The sequence below is a fragment of the Mauremys mutica genome, chromosome 8, assembly GCF_020497125.1.
Source record: "Mauremys mutica isolate MM-2020 ecotype Southern chromosome 8, ASM2049712v1, whole genome shotgun sequence".
Taxonomy (NCBI): Eukaryota; Metazoa; Chordata; order Testudines; family Geoemydidae; genus Mauremys; species Mauremys mutica.
Window position 1 is genome coordinate 71,420,788 of NC_059079.1, and position 14,817 is coordinate 71,435,604.

Consider the following 14,817-nt stretch of genomic DNA (forward strand, 5'->3'; position numbering starts at 1 on the left):
GGGCCAACAGCTGGGCAACAGACAGTCCCAGTGCTAGGTGGAAAGCCCAGAATGGACAACCCCTATCACCAAGAAATCATGAGTCAGGCCCCCCAAATCATGAGATTTTAAAAGGAATTAATGTTGTGGATATCTCTTTGGCCAGAGTGATTAGACAGTATTCAGGGCCTTGCTGGGTCATTTCAATTAGGAGGAGAAATGGATGCTGGAGCCAGGCGTTTCCTTGGTGCAAGCCTGTTTCTGTACAAAGCGCTGTTTCCCAGAACACCGCAGGAATCAACCAACAGGAGAGTTTCCTTGCTCAGAAATCCAAGCCTCTTTTTCCAGCTAGCATTCTGCCCAAAAGCTCTCTCTTTACTTTCTCTCAGGGTCTCTTTGCCTGTCCTTTGCTTCCTGCTACCTTTGCTGTCTGCTTCTGTGGTGTTTCACCTCACACAGCTCCATCAAAGCAACACCCAGCCCTCTGTGTTTGCATTCAACCTCCCACTCTCCCACCCCCCATGAAACCCTCTGTCACACAGCTCAGCTCCTGACCGGCCTTGCCTGTGACCTGTGTTTTGGCTCCTATTGTCTCAGCTGTCTTCCTCCATATGGAGCTTTTCTGCTTCTTGCATCTCCCCTGAATGAAGGCATCTGTCACACTCACATCCACCAGCTTCAGCCAGGTTTCAACCCCTGCCCCAGGGCACTCTTCTTTGCCTTCTGCTTTCTGAGGGGTTAGGTCCCACTCCACTCCACATTTTCAAGCTTTTCTCCACAACCATGAGGGCTAGAAACTTACTTTTTTTTTTTAACAAAAGAAAGCTGAGATTCTCCTGCATTCTTTTGATTTCACCAGCTGAGTCTTTGCAGCAAAGACTAAGAACTGGCAACACTGATTAAGTAACATCAGGCTGCACAGATGTACAATAAACCCTCCTTTTTTATGCCGGCTGAGTCTCTGCAGGCTAGAGAGTGGGTTGCATTGTTCCTTCTAGATGTGGAGGCTCCAGGGGTCCAGAACAAGTGGACTCCCTGAGGGGGCCCATGGTGAGAGACAGGTGTGCTGAAGGCTCAGAGAAGTGCGGTTTCAGGAGGCACTGGAGGCACTGGAGCACAGGGCTTAACACCCGAGAGATTGTGACTCTGAGGAGGAAGGCTGTCACACTGAAGGGGTTCCTCCCAGGAACATAGGGAGCTGAGAGCACAGGGCCTGTGAGTCCGTGCCAGCCTCTCCCAGGCTGAGGAGCAGCAGGGGAGGAAGCCCAAAGGGGCTTCTCTGAAACTTAAGAGGGTGATGCAGGCGGGCATGATGGGCTGATCGGAGGGGGGCACCAACAGCTCACTAGTGAATGGGAGACGGAGGGTGAGGATTGACCATGCAGGGAACATAAGTAGATGCAGTAGAGCAGGAGGAGGCAGGGAAGGGTTCTACAGAAAGAGGTGACAGGTCAAAGCGATGGGCTAGGGAAAGGACTTTGGCAGGAGCATTCTGCATGGCTCGGAGTGGGGCAGGATGGCATTTGTCAAGGCCAGAGAGAAGGATGAGACATAGGGAGGATGAGGGCTGAGCTGATGGTTTTCACCATCTGGATGGATAGGAAAGTACCTTAGAGACATTTCACAGAAAGAATTAGCAAGATTTAGACATAAACGGGATGTGAGGAGCTAGAGAGAGTTAGAGCCCTCAGCGTTCACCTCTGAGGACCTGGGTTCCAGACCTTAGGGGATAGTTAGCCAAGGCAGCTCAGCAGGATTGGCAGCCTGTCAATGAGATGATTAATACTGGAAGAAAAAGGGGTGCTGCCAATGAGATAGGGTTGCGCCAGCAGAGCTGTGTGGAGCTGAGGTGCATTGGCAGAGCTGCATGTGTGGTCAGGACTCAGGTGCATCAGCAAAGCTCTAGGAGGTCCTAGGCCTGGAGCAGGAAGCACAGGAGAGGTGTTGTGGGCTAGGGCTGAGATGCATTGGCAGAGCTGTCTCTGGAGTGGATGGAGGAATTGAGATAATAGTCCCGGTGTACAGAGCAACTGTAAAACTGACATGACAGAGGGAGCATTTCTGGAATGGAAAACCTCCTTCTCACAGATTAATTTCAATCAATCAAGGGGCTGCATTTGAAAAAGGGCCGGGGGGTGGCCTGCAGCTCCATAGCTCTGATATTGCTTGTTTTACCAAGGTGTACTCTATTATGTGCTGACGAAGGCCAGTTCTACACTAAACACTTAAGTGGACCTAGCTACATCACTCATGGGTGTGAAAAATCCACTCCCCCTCAGCAGCCGACCTAAGTCCCCTGTAGACAGAATTCTTCTGTTGCCCTAGCTACCACCTCTCAGGGAGGTGGATTACCTATGGAGAACTACCCTGAGGCACTCCAACAGTGCAGCTGTGCCACTTGTAGCGTTTTGAAGATAGACAAGCCCTAAGGATCAGGTCCTGCAGATGCAGACACATGGGAGCAGCCTCAGTAAAGTCACTGGGCCGTGAGCAAGGGACTTACAGGCCAGCTGTAATATCTGTTCCCCCTACCTGTAAAGAATACATCGGAGACACTGGAACCCCCATTTCCTGCAGTTCAAGCATTGCCTGCCCAGGGCATTTCAGACCATTTCAACAGAGGCCTGTGGAGAGCCTAACTTGCAGCACAGTTCATCTGGATCTATCCCCCATCCAGGTGGGCTCAGGCTGCTCTTTGTCTCCAGTCCAGAAGCCCCCCTTCTTCCAGCCGACCATCACCTTCCCCAACAGCTCCTTCTCCATCCTTCATCTTCTTTCCTGGGCAAACAGATCACCTGGGCCTTCTCTCTTTTGCCCTTTGTTCCCCTACTGGCTGAAAGTGACTGGTCAGGTTACTGGGGTCCTCTTTTCTCAGCCCTTTGTCCCCCTATTGGCCAGAACTGGCTGACTTTCAAGCTGGGGTGGGCCTCCCAGTCATCAGTCACTAGGGTACCCAATCTTCAGGCCATTGTCCAGGCTCCCAACTGCTAGGTGAGGTCACACCTTGTCCTCTGCAACAACAGACACCCTCACCCACCACCTTGTTAAACACACAGCACACAGGGGAAACTGAGATTCATACAGCACTCAGGCAAAACACTAAGAAAATCCCCCACTTCATCACAAGCACTCCCCGCAAAAAGCCACAAAACTACCTCCACATCCCTGCTCAGGGCCACCCAGAGGATTCAGGGGGCCTGGGGTCTTCGGCGGCGGGGGGCCCCTGCCGCCGAATTGCCGCCGAAGACCCAGCACTTTGGCAGTGGGTCCCGGGGCGGAAGGACCCCCCGCTGTCTAAGTGCCACCGAAGACCCGGAGTGGAAGAAGCTCTGGGGGCCCGGGACCCACGAGAGTTTTCTGGGAGCCCCAGAGCAAGTGAAGGACCCCGTTCCAGGGGCCCCGAAAAACTCTCTTGGGGGCCCTTGCAGGGCCTGGGGCAAATTGCCCCAGTTGCCCCCCCCCGCCCCCCCCCCCGGGTGGCCCTGTCCCTGCTCAGAACTCTCCTTAGCTGTGATGCTACAATGATTTGGCTGCTGACCAATGTTGTCTCAGTGTCTTCTACTTAGATTGTAAGTCGTTTGGGGCAAGGGAGTGTCTTTATCCTGTGTTTATACAGTGCTTGGCACAATGGGGCCCTGGTCCATGACTTGGGTTTCTAGGTGCTATGGCAATACCAAGGATAAATAATCGTAAGAACAAAAATAATAATAACTAACTAGCCCATTACAGAAAGGATCCATGCACATTTCTTGCAGCTCATCTTTTAAAGAGGAGCATGACAAGCCTGCAAGGATAGAATTAGGCAGCAAGTTTTGTCTGTTCTGTGGCTTCAGTCTGGGCAGCTGCCAGAGAAGCCAGCCCTTGATGCAGAATTCTGCTCCAGTCTGAGCTTTCAGTTCTTAAAAATGCTTCTGCCTCTTATGATTATGATGAAACTCCTGAAAACGTGACCTGTGTGTATGTGATATGGTGATGTTTGCCTGAGGCTGCAGAGAGCCTGAAACAATAGCTCTGAGCATGTTAATTCTGAAACCTGCAGATGGCTGATTAAATGGCAACACAGTTAACTACTGTATTCCACTGTTGACTGTTATAGCAACATCAGCTACTGTGGTTATCAACAATCCCAGTTGCTTCTGATGCCTCCCCAGGTGCCAAAAGCCTCAATTGGTGCCTAGCCAGTGACAACAAGCTCCAGCTTCCCTGACAGCCACTACAGTGTGGTTAGATGTTGTCAATAGAAAAGTGGCACATTGAAAACTGAAAATGTGGGGGCTCGTGGTGAGATTTATGGAGTGAGATAGATAATCCAGATTTAATTCAATCCAAACCTTCAGTGTTGCATGTAAATGCAACCATTGCGTAATACTTCCTTGCCAGGCCAGAAGCTGCAGAATCCAGGGGCCTTGGCAGTTGGTACCCAGTTTAGGCCCAGCTTGCTGCAGAACTCCCTGGGCCTTGCTGGTGAGGGTAGGACACCCTATCTGCTATTTGGCTGAGGGGCTGGAGATGCGGGGTTGGGGGGAAGATGCCACTTATGGCCTGACGGACACAGAGGCTTTGTTAAGTGCAGCGGTTTAGCCACTGAACTTTATAATCTTCGGTTGGTTTCCACTGCAGGTGTGATATACGGAAGCCACTTCAGCCTTCCTGGAGCTGGGCAGGATTTACTTGACACGAGGTGCCAGCTGCACATTCTTTACACAGTGACCCAATTTATAAAGGCTCTGAGATTTATTCCACCTGGAAAATTCAGTTAAATGTAGAGATTAGTTGTCAAATGAATATTGTTTGGGAATGTATTTGTCTGCTGGAAGATGAATGGCATTGTCTGTGCCAGGTTTCCCACATGGGCCACGTGCACTGGGAGGCTGGAAATGCTGCTGCCAAACTTGGAGACAAGGTGATGGAACCAAAAGTGCTGCTGCTGGGTGCACAGGCATGTTCCTGCTCAGCTCTGCCTCCCCCCCCAGTCCCTGGACCCAGCCAGGGGTTGGTCCTGCTTGGAGCAGGGGGTTAGACTACATGACCTCCTGAGGTCTCTTCCAACCCTAATCTTCTATGATTCTCTGATTCTCTCCCAGGACACAGTGTGGGCACAGCTTCCCTGAGATCTTCTCATCGCTTGGGGGCTGAGACGGCACAGTCCGCACTACATCCCTTCTGTCCATCTTTGGACGCTGCCTACTGATCTCTGGGTCATCAGCCCAGGAAGCTGGTTACTTGGCTTGTATTGGTGTCTGTCCTGGTGCTGCTCTAGATCAGTGTTCTCAACCAGGGGTACGTCTACCCCTGGTGTACGCAGATGTCTTCCAGGAGGTACTCAACTCATCTAGATATTTGCCTAGTTTTACAACAGGCTACATAAAAAGCACTAGCGAAGTCAGTACAAACTAAAATTTCATACAGACAAAATGAGTCAGCAATTTGTCAGTACTAGTGGCTGTAACACTTTTGTATTTTTATGTCTGATTTTATAAGCAAGTAGTTTTTAAGTGAGGTAAAACTTGGACTACGCAAGACAAATTAGACTCCTGAAAGGGGTCCAGTAGTCTGGAAAGGTTGAGAACCACTGCTATAGATGGACAAGGGGAGAAACGGAAGGACAGACAAACAGGCATGGAGCAGGCTACATAACAGGGAGTGAAGCAACGAGATGGAGAGAGATTGAGAGGCTATGCAGCCTTGGGAGAGGTGAAAGGAAAGGGCCAAGGGTCCGCAAAGCCTGGTGGGGGAAGGGAGGGGCCATGAGGCAGCACAGTCCATAGAGGGCAGGGGCCATGTGGCGGCACAGCTCAGTGTGGGAGGGGAGAGGATCGCTGAGTGCTTTGCTAGCCCATCTCCGCAGCATAGTCATCCTACAGGTGTGAGGCCAGAGCTGCTCCCAAAAGGACTGGCACGGGCTGCCTGTGGGGATAGCTCCTGTGGCTCTGCTCAGCACTGGGCTCATTAGCTGGCCACACTGGGGAGGGGGCACAATGATTCATGGCAGAAATGTTATTTTGATGGAAATGGAAATATTCAGTTTTGAAAACCTGGAGTCAGAGAGTGAGCCTTTGGGTTACCATGGAAACCCAGCGCCCAGCACGGCAGGAGAGATGCAGCTACAACCGTCTCTGTGTCTGTTGTGACAGAGTCCATGCATCTGTGTCCATTTGATTGTTGACTGTGCATCTATGAGTGTGTGTGTGTGTGTGTGATTCTGGGGGGGCTGATTTGGGGGGGTGATTCTGGAGGGGAGTGCGTGAGCCTGTGTGTGTGTGCGATTCTGGGTGTGTATGTGAGTCTGTGTGATTCTGGATGTGTGTGTGTGTGTGTGCGTGAGACTCTCTGAGTGTGTGAGTCTGTGTGTGTGTGAGTCTGGGTATATGTGTGTATGAGTCTCTGGATGAGTGTGATTCTGGGGGGGATTCTGTGTGTGTGTATGCATGAGTCTGTGTGTGTGCATGAGTCTGTGTGAGTATGTGATTGTGTGTGTGATTCTGGGTGTTTATGATTCTGTGTCTGTGTGTGTGTGTGTGTGTGTGCGCGCATGATTCTCTGTGTGTGCGATTCTGGGTGTGTATGTGACTCTGAATGTTGGTGACTCTGGGTTTCTCACTCTATGACTCTGTAAGGATAAGCAGAATGATCGATGCTACATGGATCTTCGGTGAGGCAAACTTGCTGTCAAACTTAGTTGCACTTATCGGTCCACAGCAACTGGTCCTTCACCTAAACAAACCACACTGAACAACAAAGAACACCACCCCACTAACCTTCTGCAGAATGGCCACAAATTATATCTAGCGATCAATCAACAAAACAAATGGTATGAGTAGAACAATGTGAGATAGCTCTGAAAACCCCAGTCAATGAAAAACTAATGAATCTGTTTTTAAAGAAACACTATGGCCATACATCAAACAATACTAACATCCCCACAAAAGACTCAGCAGAGCAGGAGAGCAATCTCTTCCCACAGCCAGCAGGAAAGGATGGACCATGAAAGAGAAAGAGAAGGGAAGGGACGTGGTGTGATACAGGCTGCTCTAACTTAGAAGGAAAGCTAGGGAGCTCTTCCACTCACAGCACAGAGCCCCCACCTGCACTAATCTAGATCCAGCTACCAGGAAACACTGTGATCCATGCTCCAGCAGAGAAAACCCAGAGCACAGGAAGGAAACGTTAGCTCAGACTGAAGACGTGATAGATGCCAGTTCCTTCTGGGAAGAATTTAAACCAAACAAACAGAAACAAACCCCAATAATCCAGAATGGCAAAACTGGACAAGACACGGCCAGACCTAGAGAAAAGAATCCAACCCAGGATCCTGACCCAAGAACAAAACAGCATAATTAGAAAACAATGATATTCCTAACCACCATTTAAAACTACCAGCCACCAGGCACCCACTAATGCAGAATAAAAGGAAAACTCTCTGAAATGCCAACCCTGGAAATCGTGTGCTCCAGATAATATAGCAAATGAGATGCTAAAACACAGCACTGAACATCTCCAGGATGCCCTTTTCAAACTGTTAGACGTACCCCTCCCATCTGGACACTTCCCTGAGACACGGTCAGATGTGTACCCCCAATATACAAAAGTGGAGGTGCCACCCAGACAACTAGACAGGCATTGGTGTTAGCAGCAGCAGCAGGACACACTTCTGAAGTAGCCAGCATAATCCATTAAAGTTGAATTAGACTCCTCCCTGAGAAATGAACCAAGGAGCACATCTCTAGCCTAGAGATGCTCATTTACAAACAGGGGGAAGGTATTTGCCTGCTTCACAGATTATAAAAAAAGCTTTTGACTCATTCTGGCAGCCAGGACTGACCCTTAAATTGCTACCCGATGGAGCTGGCAAAAAATCTCATGACAGCACTGAAACAAACAACATGCAAATAGGCCTTCAGGCTAGAAAGGAGAGGAGAACAGGGACATAACCTCAGCCTGACCCTCTTCAGCACAGACATCAGTAACCTAGCAGCTCTGCTGGAACAAGCCCCAGACCCAGGACTCCCACAGAATGCAGATGACCTGGTCTAAGTGTCACAGTCTCCAGAGAAACATTGTGCCCACTGGAAACCGTGTGCTCTAAATGGGCCCTATAGGAGTATATCTGCACTCCAATGCCCCGTGCGGCAGCAAGTCTCAGAGCCCTGGTCCACTGAATGGACTCATGGGGCTTGCACCATGGGGCTAAAATGTATTACTATTTTTTTTCTATCAGAAAAAGCTAATTCAACAAAACCAAAACATCTCCAGGAAACAACCAAATGAAAAGGGTCCTCAGGTCCAAAATGAATGTTTGGTCAGAGAGAGGAGAAGAGTGCTCACCCCAAAGAGCCAGGGCACTCACTTTGAATTCCTGCCTTTCGAGATTTGGAGCAGGGACTTGAATGTGGGTCTCCTACATCCACAGTGAGTGCCTTCACCACTGGGCTATACTGTCAGTCCTTCTGGGCCACTAAACCGTCAGTTATTTATACAAAGTGAAACAGCTTCAGCAGGAGCGATGGAGAGAGTGCTTGTTTTCCAGGGAGTGCTAGCATGCATGCGCCCACCAAGACACCTGTAGGCATTACAAGAGTGCTCTGCAGTGGGAATATGTCTGGATTCATGTGGGTAGTTAGTTAGTAGACAGTGTACCAATAGGTGGCACTCAAGAATGTGCAGCCCAGATCCTAGGTTTTGTAGAACCTCCAGTTGTTATTGTTGGGTTCATGTGGGTAGCTCTTGTGATAGACCCAGGCCAGTTGGGTACAGCAGAATAGCAGAAGGCAGATATACTGGCCACTGGATTAACAGTTTTCTGTTCCCTGACTGACCAGAGCAGGGGCTGCTCCAGGCTAATGAGAACACCTGACTCTAATTAAGCTGTAAAGAGTCAGGTGAGGCCATTCAGTTAATGTGACCACCTGACTCTAATTAAGGCCCTGCTGATACTATAAAAAGGGCTCACTTCAGTCAGGCAGGGGAGTCAGGGAGCCAGAGGAGAGGAAGTGCAGCTGAAGGGCTGGTTACTGAAGACACCCTAAAACATCATTAAAGGAGCCCTAAGGTAAGGGTGAAGAAGGGAGAAGCAGGAGAGCTGTGGGGAAGTGGCCCAGGGAAATGTAGCAACTCTGGCAGTGAAAGGTTGGCTGCCAACAACTGCTACTATTAGGGTCCCTGGGCTGGAACCCGGAGTAGAGGGCGGGCCCGGGTTCCCCCCAACCCACCACTACAGGAACATTTCCTGGAAGGGGAAGTCAGGTCCCTGTCAGGACAGGAGGCTGAACAGAAACTGTGGGAGTTCTCTCACCAACCTCCTTGCAGGCCTATGATGAAAAGGGCTCAGAAGACTGTAACCCTGGCCCTAGAGAGAGAAGGGCTACGTGGAGGGTCACAGTGAGCCATGGAGGCTAGCATAAACCGCCTAGAAGCGCAGGACCCACAGGAGCAAGGTCAGAGCTCTGCCACACTCTTTACATTAGCGCTGAGCAGTGGGCACACACCGGCATGTGCTTACACAGCACATACACACATGGAGCAAGGGACTTTTGTCCTTCAGGCTCACAGGCTAAGGCCTCAGGGAGGAGCCCTATTCCTTGGCTCTTTTCTCTTTGGGGCTCCCTGCGAAGTCTCTTGTGACCCAGCTGCACCTCAGCTGCTGTCAGGATGACAATCAACAACTCTGGTACCAGGATCTGAGCTGGTGCATCTGGGCCTTTGTCTCCTCCACACTGGGAGCTGCTCCCAGGGGAGATGTTCCCATAATTACGAAGCTTCCCTGTAAGGCCCTGCAGCCTGTGTTGGGCTGGCCACACTGGCCCTTCCCTGGACCACCCCACATACCCTGGAGGCAGGTGACTACTGGCATTTCAGAGACACAGACGGCTGTGCAGAGCTGAGCCAAAGCCCCACCTCAGGGACTTATTCCTGGCTAGATTCACACCCCTGACTGGCTCTGGCCTTTCCTCTGCTTAGAGCTGGAAAGCAGCCTTGCCCCACAGGATATAGCTAAGGGGCTTCAGGCCCTGCTACTGGGGTGGTTCTGTGCCCGCCAAGCTGTTCCTGTGTGTACAGCCCCTGGGCTGTGTGACAGGTTGCCCCTGGGGTGCCATTTGGAACTGGGGTACCACTGAGCCCACCTGATCCACCAACCTGGGCTCTCTTTACACTGTACTGCTGAGGCAAGCCTGCCAAGCCCTTTCGCAGGCTTCAGACTGTACTTTACCAGCACACATACAGGTAGGGACACACACAGCTGCAGCTACACTCCCAGATGCTGAGATCAGCTCTGCATGGGAAGGCTCAGCTCAGGAACTGTCCTGTTACTCATGTGCACATCCCCGTCTGGAGTGTAAAGCCAAATTATACCATCTTGCGCTGCACAGAGAACAGTACAGTGTAAGCTCATTAAAGTCACCCCCTCCCTCAATGTGGTGAGGTGTATATATACAGCTTTCTGCCCCAAGAGGAGGTTACTCACCTTGTGCAGTAACTGATGTTCTTCGAGATGAGTGTCCCTGTGGGTGCTCCACTCTAGGTGTCGGTGCGCCCCTGCGCTTTTGATCGGAGATTTCTGCAGCAGTACTCCTACCGGCCACGCATGCTCAGAGCCTGCCCCCACCCGCTCTGAGTATCGCTCTAGTGAGCATGCACGGCCGTTTCCCTCAGTTCCTTCTCTACACCGGAGGCTACCCCAACTCCAAAGTAGAGGGGAGGAGGGAGGGTAGTGGAGCACCCACAGGGACACTCATCTTGAAGAACGTCAGTTACTGCACAAGGTGAGTAACCTCCTCTTCGAGAGAGAGATGTCCCTGTGGGTGCTCCACTCTAGGTGACTTCGAAGCAGTGTATCTCAAGGAGGTAGGGACTTCGGATCTGGCAGGAATGCCGTGGTTAATACTGCCCTGCCTAATCGAGTGTCAGAGAGAGGACCCTGAACAAGGGCATAGTGTTTGACAAACGTGTGCTCAGAGGACCAAGTGGCAGCTTTACAGATACAGTCAATGGGACTTTATGTAGGAAGGCTACAGAGGTAGATACAGATCTAGTGGAATGAGTTCTGATGAATGCTGGTGGTGTAACCTTCTTTATCCGGTAGCAGAGTCGTATGCAATCGGAGATCCAGTTTGACAGTCTCTGGGGAGTGATAGGCATGCCTTTGGAGTGCTCCGCGATGGAGACAAAGAGCCTAGGAGAGTTTCTGAAGGGTTTGGTTCTGTCCAAATAGAATGATAAGGCTCTGCTTACATCCAGTGTATGCATTGTGGTTTTGGGAAGAAAGTTGGTAGATGTATTGGCTCATTGATGTGAAAAGAAGTGTGAACTTTAGGAAGGAATTTTGGGTGCAAGCGTAGAGTCACTTTGTCCCTGAAGAAGATCGTATATGGTGGATCTGCTATAAGGGCTGCTATTTCTCCTGCATGTCTGGCGGAGGTAATTGCCACCAAAAAAGCTGTTTTCATTGAGAGATGCAAGAGGGAGCAAGTGGCTAGTGGCTCAAAGGGTTGATGGGTTAAACAGGACAATACTAAGTGAAGATCCCATGGTGCCTTAATGTCTGGATATAAGGTTTGGAGTCCCTTGAGGAAACACTTGGTTATGGGATGAGCAAAGACTGAGGTATTGTCAACTGTAGCATGAAAGGTTGTGATGGCAGCTAAATGGACTCTGATAGAGCTGAGGGAAAGGCCGGATTGCTTGATGGTCAATAGGTAGTCGAGTATGCAGGGAAGGGGTGCCGAGGTAGGAGACAATTGTCTAGTTGAACACCATTCTGAGAATCGTTTCAACTTCCGGAGATAGGTGGTACAGGTGGATTGTGTTCTGCTGTGTAGAAGCACCCTCTGAACTTGGTCGGAACATTCTAGTTCTCGTTGTGAGAACCATGGAGGTACCAGGCCTTGAGATGAAGCATGGACAGGTTCGGGTGAAGAAGCCGGCCGTATGGTTGTGATAAAAGGTTCGGGATGAGAGGCAGGGAGATTGGTGGTCGAACTGACATTCTGGTTAGGAAAGGGAACCACGGCTGTCTCGGCCATGAAGGTGCGATCAGAATCACCCTGGCATGGTCCATTCGTATCTTTATGAGGACCCTGTTGAGCAGCGGTATTGGGGGAAATGCATAGAGCAAGTCCCGGTTCCAGTGGATCATGAGTGCGTCTCCGAGGGAGTGTTTGCCCAGCCCCACCCTGGAGCAAAAATTGGGGCATTTCGTGTTCTTCTCGGTTGCAAAGAGATCTATGGTTGGGAGACCCCAAGTGTGAAATATGTTGTAAATGATTCCCTGATCTATCTCCCATTCGTGGTCCAAAGGGAAACATCTGCTTAACTCGTCGGCGGTGGTGTTCATCACCCCTGGGAGATAAGCAGCTGATATGCGGATATGGTTCGCAAGGCACCAGTTCCAGAGTTTTATGGCCTCTGAGCAAAGAGAATGGGAGCGAGCCCCTCCTTGTCTGTTTATGTAGAACATGCAGGCAATATTGTCTGTCATTATGCGGACATGCTGATTCTTGATCAGTGGTAGGAAGTGGCGGCAGGCATTTCGTATAGCTCGAAGTTCTAGAACATTTATGTGCAGGGAGGTCTCAGCAGGAGACCATAACCCGTGGACTGTTTGGTGAGAGATGTGGGCTCCCCAGCCCGGGAGAGACGCATTGTTTGTTTAGTGAGGGCACATTCGGTTTGTAAACCGTGGCCAGCCAAGCTTGGAAGCACCTCATGTAGAGACGTGCATTCTGGACCACGAAGGTGCACGAGGCCATGTGCTCTAGTAGTTGAAGGCAGTCTCGGGCATTGACCCGAGGACTGTTGCGAAGTCTCGTAGCCAGCAGTTTTATGGTATTGAAACGGTCGGGTGGGAGAGATGCCAGCCCGGTTGTGGAGTCGAGACTCGCTCCTATAAACTCCAGGTGTTGGGTCAGATTTAATGTGGATTTGCTTCTGTTTATTTGCAGGCCCAAGGATTGGAAGCAATCAATGGTGAGTTGTGTGAAGCGGAGGGCGTTGTCGAACGTGGAGGCCTTCAGGAGGCAATCGTCGAGGTAAGGAAATATTATGACCCCTTTTTTCCTGAGGTAGGCAATGACTACCACCAGGAGCTTGGAGAAAACTCGGGGGGCAGTGGAAAGGCCGAAGGGCAGAACTCTGTATTGGTAATGCGTTGATCCGAGGGTAAAACGAAGGAAGCGTCTGTGGGCCGGGTGGATAGTGACGTGAAAATAAGCATCTTGTAGGTCGAGGGCTGAAAACCAATTGCCCTGCTCCAGGGCTGGAATTATGGTGGTGAGAGTAACCATCTTGAACTTTTGCATTTTGATAAACTTGTTGAGCTGCCTGAGGTCGAGGATCGGTCGCCATCCTCCAGTTTTCTTTTCTGTTAAAAAATAATGGGAGTAGAACCCTTTTCCCTTGTGGCAGTCTGGCACGAGTTCGATAGCCCCCAGGTGGAGGAGATGTTGTACTTCTTGCTGGAGGTGTAGCTCGTGAGAGGGGTCCCTGAAGAGGGACGGGGAAGGGGGGTGGGTGGGAGGGAAGGAGAGGAAAGGGATAGAGTACCGAGTTGTGATGAGCTCTAAAACCCACTTGTCGGTGGTAATATTCTGCCATTGGTGTAAAAATGGCTATAGGCGGTGTCCAAAGATAGTTGTAAGCGGTGTAGGCTCTGAAGTTGGGGCGATGTTTACGAGACCCTCGACCAAAGATTCAAATCTGCTTATTAGTTGGAGGGGGCTGGGGCATCCCGGAAGAATTGGGGCGACGCCTCTGGTATCTGGATCTCTGGCGTTGGTGTTGCTGATGTTGATCCTGAGATCTTGGGAACTGCTGAGTATATGGGGGGTAGCGTGGACGGTGGTAGGGTTGATATCTGTACTGTCGCCTTCTAGTTGTAGGGGTTTGGATGCCTAAGGATCGAAGAGTGGCCCTTGATTCCTTCATTGAGTGAAGCACCTCATTTGTAGTGGAAGCAAAGAGTTTGTCACCATCAAAAGGGAGATCCTCTATGGTGCTCTGAACCTCACGAGGAAAGAGGGAAGAAGAGAGCCATGAACCTCAGCGCATGACCACCACCGTAGCAGTGGACTTGCTGCGGTATTGGCTGCATCCAGAGCTGCTTGAAGAGCCGTGCGTGATATGATTTGGCCCTCGGAAACTAAAGCTGAGAACTGTTGTTTTTTCTGTTCTGGAATGTGTTCAATAAAGTCCATGAACTTATTATAGTTTCTGTGGTCGTACTTTGCCAAAACTGCGGTATAATTGGCAATTCGAAATTGTAAGGTCGAGGAGGCATACACTTTGCGACCCAGCAGGTCTAAACGTTTGCCTTCCTTATTGGCTGGGGTCTGGCGGGAATATTGTTGTTTATTCCTTTGATTTGCTGCGTCCACTACCAGTGAGTTTGGCGCAGGATGGGAGAAAAGAAATTCGGAGCCCTTAGAGGGGATGAAGTATTTACAGTCCTCTTGTTTCCAGGTAGGCTGGCTCGTGGCTGGAGCCTGACAGATGGACTTAGCAGGTTGCAGAAGGGCTGGATTGATTGGTAATGCCAGTCTGGATGAAGAAGAGGGTTGCAGGATATCCGTGAGTTCATGTTGTTGGTCCGGTACTTCCTCTAGATTAATTCTGAGGTCACTGGAAACCCTTTTAAAGAGATCTTGAAATTTCATAAAATCGTCTGAAGAAGTTAGGGGCGGGGGAGTAAAGCTTCTTCAGGCATTACTTCAGTTGGTATTTCCGTTGGTACTGGGTCTGGAGCAGGATTTAATTGATCTTGAGGATGAGAAGGTGCCGGTAACTGAGTGATATTATCTGGACGGTGGCGTCTCGTGGAAGTGGAATAGCAGGTGTGCTGCGGAG

The 14,817-nt window shown here is 50.4% G+C and overlaps 1 long non-coding RNA gene across 1 annotated transcript; it reads left to right on the forward strand.

Annotated features, from left to right (window-relative positions):
- The first annotated feature begins 5,193 nt into the window (after positions 1-5,193).
- LOC123375715 lies at positions 5,194-13,989 on the forward strand. Its single transcript, XR_006581567.1, has 3 exons — positions 5,194-5,298; positions 12,918-13,004; positions 13,848-13,989. It is a non-coding gene; the product is annotated as an uncharacterized LOC123375715 (long non-coding RNA).
- Positions 13,990-14,817: the final 828 nt, after the last annotated feature.